The sequence below is a fragment of the Notothenia coriiceps genome, unplaced genomic scaffold, assembly GCF_000735185.1.
Source record: "Notothenia coriiceps isolate Sejong01 unplaced genomic scaffold, NC01 NC01_scaffold00022878, whole genome shotgun sequence".
NCBI classification, from domain to species: domain Eukaryota; kingdom Metazoa; phylum Chordata; class Actinopteri; order Perciformes; family Nototheniidae; genus Notothenia; species Notothenia coriiceps.
This window is the reverse complement of record NW_011355579.1, coordinates 21,748-30,678: the sequence shown is the minus strand read 5'-3', so window position 1 is coordinate 30,678 and position 8,931 is coordinate 21,748.

Below are 8,931 nucleotides of genomic sequence, written 5' to 3'. Positions count from 1 at the left end.
TAGTCACTGGCTATGAAGTTAAAAAGGAGTTTGAGTATGCTTATTATTTATTGACAAAGGGATCTATGGAAAGACTCAAAACTCTAGGTTTCTCGTTCCCAGTGAGGAATGAATATTGATTGTTTTATTTTTATAAAAGTAAGTTATTAATTTGTGCATGCTGCTAGAAATTTGAATGCAAATTGAGTCTTACACCACCCTCACAGGAGTGTGATCTGTTTCAGCCAAACCATGCAGTCCCAAATCATTTATGTCTGCCTTGATATGACACAGCTTCCTCTCCAGCCATACGAAAATCTATGCATTTTCCGGGCGGCAGCAGCAGTCATGGTGGCATGAGATCCAAAGCCGAGCTGCTGGACCACTGTGGTGGCGCTGCAGATCTCCATAATTTCCTGGATTCCTTGATCTGTGCCCATCTGCGTATCTGATGGCTAGCCTGCAGAGTCTGTCTCTGTCATTTGTTCCAGCATGTCCCGGTTTAGTCTATGTTACTCTCTGGAAACGTGGACCACAAAAATGCCCGGGGGGGGATTGTTGTCCTTAACTGGTTGTGAGTATATTTTAGTTAGTTGGGGTTCAAAGAGGGCATAAGAATGGCATAGACAGAGACAGACAAAGAAACATGGAGAAAACTGAATGGTGGAGAAAAGGGGAGAAACAGGGAAGGCAGAAGAAGCGTTTCATTGGAAACATGTTTTATTATGATCCTGAATTCATTCTGAACAGTCCGTAATTGAAGAAATATGATAACAGTAGGAGGTCTTTTTGTTCGTATGTCCCAAATCCTTCAATTCTTGATGCCCAAATTTGCCTCCTTTTTAGCCAGAAGATGCAAACATTATGACTGTGTTCCCATGTTATTCTAAATATGGTAGTGATTTCTAGATAGAAATTCTCAGTTGTTCTGTCACACTTTAGCTAAATCTGTTAAACTGGTTGTGAGAAAATTCTTAGCATGAGGATTTTTAATGTAATTTAACTATAGAGTGATCTCTAGTCTTGTGTATACCCACAAATACTAACAAAACTATATGCACATCATTTTTATTTGAATGTTGGGATATTCTTTTGAACTATCAAAAACACCTGAACTTTGTTTTGTCATGCATCAATGATGACTTATGCGTCGGGTTTGATTAAAACGTATGTGCGAGTCTGTAAACACAAGATGTCATGACCTCTCTTTCTCTTCTTCTTTTTAACAACACAAACTGAATTGTCACATGTGACACATTATATCATTCTGTCCCTGCAGTCAGACTGATTTACACAGCAGGGGTCATTAACTGTGCAACGAAAGAGACACAGGAAGTTGTAAAGCCACTTCATTGAAAGTGTTGGCCCTAATGGCTTCCAAATGGTCAGGGCTCATTCGACTATGAGTTTCACATCATGTAAACAAAGGCCCAGTCCAGCGGAGCATGAAACCCCATTGCTCTGTGATGTAATGCCATTCTGTCTTTGATGAGAAAGGAACCACAACAAAAGCAGAAGGCATGTGTAAGAGTGAATGTGTTTTCAGGTGAAGAAACCTTGCTACAAGATTGAAATCAATAACATTTTAACTTAAAGGCTTGTGAGGACAGTTGTACATTGTATGAGAGTGTATGTGTGAGTACTTATCACTTTGTTTGTTTTTGTACCTGGGGATCTTTTGACCACCAGCTCTTCATCACATCCTCAACTAGAAGTAGCACAAACATTTTTTTTTTTGAAAGACCTGTAATGCATTCAACACATTTTCCACTCGCAATTCATGTTGGTGAGACCCTTAAAGTAGACATATTTTTATGTTAGTAAGAAACTCCATTATAAGTCTTTAAGGAGGGCAAAACATGATACATCCATCCTTTACACATGTTCTTATACATATTGTTTCACATTATTGCAAGCACAACAAGCATTGTCAATTATGTTTTTATGTAAATGTCCATTCCCTTGCATAAAATGTGTTGTTAACGCAGCACCAAATATAACTTCATTGATTTTGATAGGGAAGTCTGCATAATGACGAGTTCAGGGTGGATGTTTGGGTCAAGTAAACACAGGACTTTCATCCAGGATACTGCAGTTTGTTAAAATACAGAACTAACAGGTCAAACCAAGATTTTATCATTCCAAAACCTAACCAAGAAGTGTCATTGCCCAAACCTAAGCAAGTCATTTTTCCAAAGCTTCTTACTTATTGCACTTTCCTACGTTTTCGTCAAAATTTCAAACTAACCTAATACAATTATGTGTAATTTGTTGCGTAATACATTTAATTGAAGTCAACGTTTCAGTTTTTCAGTGTAGTTGTATGGGGAAGTCATTTTGTAGGAGAAAAGGTGGGAGGCATTTATTTGAAGTAATTCTGGTAACATAGAATAGATATGTACGTCCAATGGTAACTTGTTTTTTTGCTCTGATGTGGGCACCACCAACTCCTTAAAAACATATATGGTCATTCAGCCATTACATTCCCCACTATAACTAGTTTAACCAGCTTTTATTGCTGTCTGGTATTTGTGGCCGGCATTGTACAATTGGGTTTATCAGAGTTTTTTCAGAGAAAACGCTGTTTGGAATGACTCACTGGTGATGAGAGCTGTGAGAATGATCTAAAACAGAATGGCTTTTGGCCTTAAAACCAAAACAAATATCTGAACGTTTGTTAGAGCCGAGGGGACCTTTATCTTTTAACCCCATTATACAAAATCAATAAGTCATGAACTAAAATAACATGCATTTTCTTTGTACTGATTTAACACACTAAATACATTACAATGTTTCACACACACACCCTCTTCCCTCGTCATTGGCTGCTCACACATGTGAATGCAAACACATGATTTGCTTGAGTCTCCGGTTGCAGCGCAGCAGGTCAGGTATCAGACTGCAGGTGACAGTGTTGAAGCCGCAGCTCCTCCCCTCTCCTCTCCACCCAGCATGCCTGGAGGCAGAGAGGGCGGCTCGGGGCTGACTCATGCCATGCCAGAGATTCACACCAGCAATTTGAGCTGTCAGCTTGCTCATGAATCACCTGGCTAAGGCATCATTACTCTTGAAGATTTATTAGACACACATAGGACACATTTTCATACTAAAGCAGCAAGTTGAAGAGCCCTTGAGGGATTGAGGTGGTAGGTGGAGAATATGTGGGAAAAAAGAAGGGGGTAGGAAAATGGGGTGTTGGCGAGTGTGAAGATATAAAGAGAGCTTGATGGTGTTGTGGTGATACAGGTGTCAAGATCATTTTCTTCTGAAGTTGCTCAACTGCCACTAAACATTAGAATCATATCATATAATGTAATATAATAATGATGGGAGCTGATCTCACCCTGACTCATAGGCATGATGTTTGCCAGCTATTGATCACTGCTTCAATATAAAAAACAAAATGAGGTAAATGCATAATGGCACTGTCCCGGGATAAAAACAAAGAAGTCCATCAAGTTTAAGGTGGAAAATGAAAAACGACATTAATAAACTTATATTATAATAATATACCTTTCTGCATATGTGTGCATGGGTGAATTTTTGCAGTTGTTTCTGTTACAGGGGATATAGCAACAAAAAAGTGGCTGTAAATGATCTGTATCACAGGTATGTGACTGAACCTGGGATTGTGCTTTTTTACTTGAATTAAGTGAATACAAGTACTTACAGCACCTAGAGGTTCAAAGAATTGATCAAATCACTATAATTTTCCTTATGTCTAACCTATTTTTGCAACCAGCCTAGGGAATTAAGCGTTATTGTTCAAGTTGTACTTCTCTAACCTTCAGGCCACATCCACTGTGGCCCTAGATTATATCTCTGTTACTGTGAGCTGGTTGCAGGATATGTTTTACCAGAAAAAACAAGGCATATCACAATAAAAACAGCTTTTCACTAACAAACAAACAGTAGGACAAGTCACAAGATCTGTGCTGAATGAAATCCACAAAGAAATGTAAGTAAATTGGGTGAATTACAGAACAAGAGAAGGAATGATAAAACAGAGCACAACCAGCAAAACATGTAATACCATATGCAGCACCAGAGAAGTAATGACTGACTAGTCTGAGCAGATGACTCCCATAAGGATCCTCATTAAGTTGGAGAATAAATTAGCTGCATTCAATTTTCAAATGTCCGAGTGCCTGTAAAATTGTACCGCAGTTACCTGTCAAGCATCTTACAGCACCACCTCTCGACGTCCTGTCTCCATTTCACACCTTTAATGAAATCCCCTCACTCTCAAAGTGTAACCTGTTACAACGTTGTTGATTTTCACTAACAAAGCTTGGGATTTATTCGTCTCAGTGACAAAATCTTGGCTCTTTTCCAACTTGCAGCTTTAAAGGGTGCTTGTTATCATGATGTATAAATAACTGCAGCACCAAAGCTATGTATCTGTGTGTGTTTGTATATTTCTGAACTCAAGCAGGTATCCATTGTATTTATCTTTTTTAAGTACTTTACAAATAAGCATAACATTGTGAAAATAGTTTGTATCAACTCACACATTGTCGGGTGTGTATGACACCGACAACTTTTACATTCAATAAAAGCATAGTAAAAAACAGGTCATTTATTATCTGGTTTAATTAAAAGATATTGATATAAAAGTGTTTTTCAACCGATGAGAGGAAATGTTTATACCAGTGAGTAAACAGTAGGTATCTATTTTCAGAAAATAGTTAGTCCATGTTGTGTAACTTGAACTTTAAATTAAAAAAAGAACTCCAATAGCAAAACTAGGATATCAAACAAGTCATAACCCAGAAAGTAACACCAGTAAAACACACATACATGCACACAGATGCCCTTTGGTGAATGTACTTAGCAGTGTGACATTTAATAAAGATGGAGAGAGACAGGCCTGTCTGGTCTCTCTGTCTGGCAACATTGGCCTCTCATTATTTATGAGGAGGCTGTGGGGTCTGACCCCCTTTGGCTTTTTTTGAATTGAATTAGACACATGTTGGGCCCTTAAGACCAGGGACCTCCAAGATGAAGATTTGCAAAGGCTTTGTGAACCTTGTAAACATTAAAACCAGAGAGAGGATGTAGCATGGCAGGAAGCATAGATGGATTAAGAAAGAGAGAAAGAGAAAAGAGAAACCCATGAAGGGGAGATATTGAGGATACATTTAAAATGCATGTGAGAGATAGAAAGAAGGATAAAGGGCAGGGAAAAAGAAACGTTGTAAAATATGATACATTGATAGCCCTGTGCCTTAAGGGGTGGTTTTCTGAAGCACCACTGAGGGTGTCATGGCAGACCTCAGGCATGCTAACCTCAGGCTCAGTTAGTTTGTAGCTCACCGATCTGACAGAAGCAGCAAGTCCTCTATTGTACTGGTGCACATACAGCATTAGCCAAAGGCTTCATGTTCACTTTGGGAAACAAGGGCAGCTCCTTGATACTTTATTCCTACAACTCAACGTTTCTTGCCCCCGATTAGCCCAGCTCTGCATCTGGTCATTGACTCAGTTAGCGGCTTCTCTTCATATTTAACTCCAATTACCTGTGGCATCCCTCAGGGTGAAATACTGGGTCCATGTGTGTTCTTAATTTATCTGATTTTATTTTTCATAGGATATTCTTAGTAGGACTTTGAAACACTTGATCGTTTCAGAACATGTTTACTGCTCTGTTGTAGTAGTATGGTGTTCAAACGTTTTTTCAAAGGAAATATAAAAATAGAAATTCAGGTATTTTTATATCGTTGGCAGCTTGGATCATAACTTATACCACCTTTCCACTGAAAATCAGTTTAGTTTAGTTCCGTGCTGGTGCTTGTTTCGTTCACAATTAATTCCAAGTGCAAACTGGTTTTGTTTTCCTTTGCCCAAAGCTCAAGTGGTGCCACGTCATGATGTCACAGTTTAATTCGCAGATTTTCTCGGCAATGCTTCTCACAACAACAACAATTGCGGACTGCGTCGGATTGGTGCTCATCTTGATTTTATTTGTACGAAGCCAAAATAAATTGAATAAAGACTTCTTCGACTCTTCTTAGAGTGCCATGGTTAATTGTTTGACGATGGGGTTGAGCAGCATTTGACGACCGCTGGAGTGGTACGCAGCGATGGAAACAGAAAGAACTGGTTCGCAATCAGGCTCTGGGCCCTGAAACTGCTTTGGTGGAAAAGGGATATTATTCAACCTTACACTGCCACCTCCATAGGGATTGGAGAAATGCAACTGATTGGCTTAGAAAAAAAGTTTCCTCAGAGTTATCTACATTTTCCAAACCTCTACAACTGAAGATGCACGTGAAGGCAGTTTCACAAGGTGTTTTTGTAAGACATTTGTGAGCACCATCTGTAACATAATTCCCACTTTTCCAGTCATGATGGTGTCATTTTGAGGTTTCTTAGCCATGATGTTCTCTGTGAGTCAGCACACTTAGCTCGTTCACATTTACCTTAATTTTTTCACCAATTCAAAGCAAAGTCAGGTTTCATAATTTTTTCGACTGACTAAACCCAAGCGTGAAAATCTTAAAATGGCACAACTTTGTCATCGTGAGATCCTTTACTCTCACTGACATTTATACATATTCCACGTCAGGCATCAGAGAGAGTGCAGAGAAGGAGAGATAAGGCATGCCAGAGAATCAACTCAGAGTGACATTTCAAAGTTGGCCTGCAGTGATCTGCTGGTAGATTCATCAATGTCAACACCATAAAGCTCTCATCAAAGCTTTGAAAAAAAGAAACAGAGGCGCACTAATCATGTCAACACTGATATGTCAAGCATTAAAAAATAATATTTTTATTTCAAAACATCATCCTGTTCTAATTAGAATCCCCCCTGTGTTAACACCAGCATCTTTTCATGATAACATGTGTGTAGTTTTTTTGCGGGAATTATTAATCTCATTATTTTACTTTACAGGCTTTGGATGTTAAACCAGTGGTGGAATATAACTAAGCACATTTACCTCAAGTACTGCGCTTTTGTTGCACTTTATTAGTATTTCAATGTTATACAACTTTATAATTAAATGTTGTACTTTTTATCTCCATAACATAGTATGACAGCTTATTCAAATTATATAATTTTCAATTTCCTTCCTGTCAAATGTGTGCTGTGTTGATTTTGAATGTGTGTTTATAAACTGAAGGATAAAGTGTTCATTTATTGGGTTAGAAATGTCTCCTTCTACAGCTAAATAAACAAATCTGAAAACACTCGGATCGGCTGTTACACTTCAAACATATTACGATCTAGAATATGATGCATATTTACACCAACCAACAGAATATTAAGGAATTAAAATGAGCTTAACCTTAAAGGGGACGTATCATACACAAATAACTTTGTAATGTCTTTCATACATAAATATGTGTCCCCGGTGTGTCAGGGAACTCGCAAAGTGTCAGAAAACAAAACCCTCTCTCTTTTCCTCCGTACCCAAATCTCTAAAAATGGTGGAACAACGGAGCTGATCCAGATTTGCGTCCGATATGACGTAATGTCAGAAATGTGGGCTGGCTTTACACCCACGGCCCTATCAGAAACGTCGCTATCAGAAACAATGCCTGACATGTTTTGGACGTAATGTGGTCTTTGTTTACATTAGCAAGCATCGCTAACACTCAGAGCTAAGCTGTACTGGAGAGAGTATGTGTAAAGAGGCAGGAAATAAAGAAAGGAACTCACCTTGTGGTAAACCCGCAAGAGAAAAGCATTTGAGCTCCATACTGTTTCAGAAATAATCCTTGATGTGTTTGGAACATGATATGGCGTTTAATCACGACAACATTTAGCTTTATCTCCGGAAGAGTTAAGGGCAGGCATTAGCTCCCCCTCCTCTTTGTTATTTTTTTTCAAGCTAAGGACCTCAAACCTGCAGTTCTCTAACAGGGCTGAAATATAGGGATATGAAGGATGTCTAAAATGCAGGATCTGTTTGGTATTTTGAGCAAAACACATCATAGACATGTTTTTTATATAATATGGGCCTAAAGATAGCATAATAGGAGACCTTTAAACATCTACAGCAGTAAAATGCTTTTCATTACTCAAGTATTATTGCTGATAACATTTTACTTTATCTGTTAAATACTTTACCTAGTTGAGTATTTCACAGTAATTATGTACTAATACTTCAGTATGACTTTATACTTCAACCAACATTTGAAACATTAATGCACATTTGTAACTGCCAAGATGTTCTCTACATAAACAACACATCAAGGTATGTCAGTAAATGAATTGCTTGTGATTAATTTACACTCATTATTCTATCTTGTAAAGTGGCAAACAGTCTGCTCTGTATCTGTGTCAGCAGCATGGACATTGATTCGTTCTGTGTCTGACAGGCTTTATGTGATTTAAAGTTAAACTGCAATAACGAAAAGAGATAATCACCACACTCTCATCTGTGCTGTTGATCCTCACTGACAGCAGTTCAGCAATAGAACTGCTTTGTTCCGCCTATAGGGCTGAATGTTGACCTTGTCAAAGAAACGACTGAAAGGTGTGAAACAGATGATTGGTGGCAGGTGCAGTTTCTTCAGAAGCGTAAGGAGAATTTCATTAATTCTCAACTCACTGTTTCTGAAAACTGAAGCTATTAGTCTGTCTGTAGGGACACAAAACTGCAGAGGGTCCAATTGTCTGTTGGAGTTTTAGTGCTTTTGTTTTGTTGGGTATTTTGTAGGCTGAGCAAAACACTGGAGATGCCACAGATAAGGAATGCATGTTGTTTGATGTTTTTGTGACTCACCTGAATTCAACCTAAATCATCAAGACAGACCATATAACTTTAGAAAGAAATATATTTACAGCTTATAAGTGGGTTAAGACAGATGTGGATTACACACAAAGCTACTTTATAATATATTTGTTGATAAAGATGTGTTTGTGTGTGCACTGAACATCTAAGTGTGGCCGTTGAGAACAGGTTAACACGTTTAGCTCAAGTGCTTTCTACCAACATGTGTACA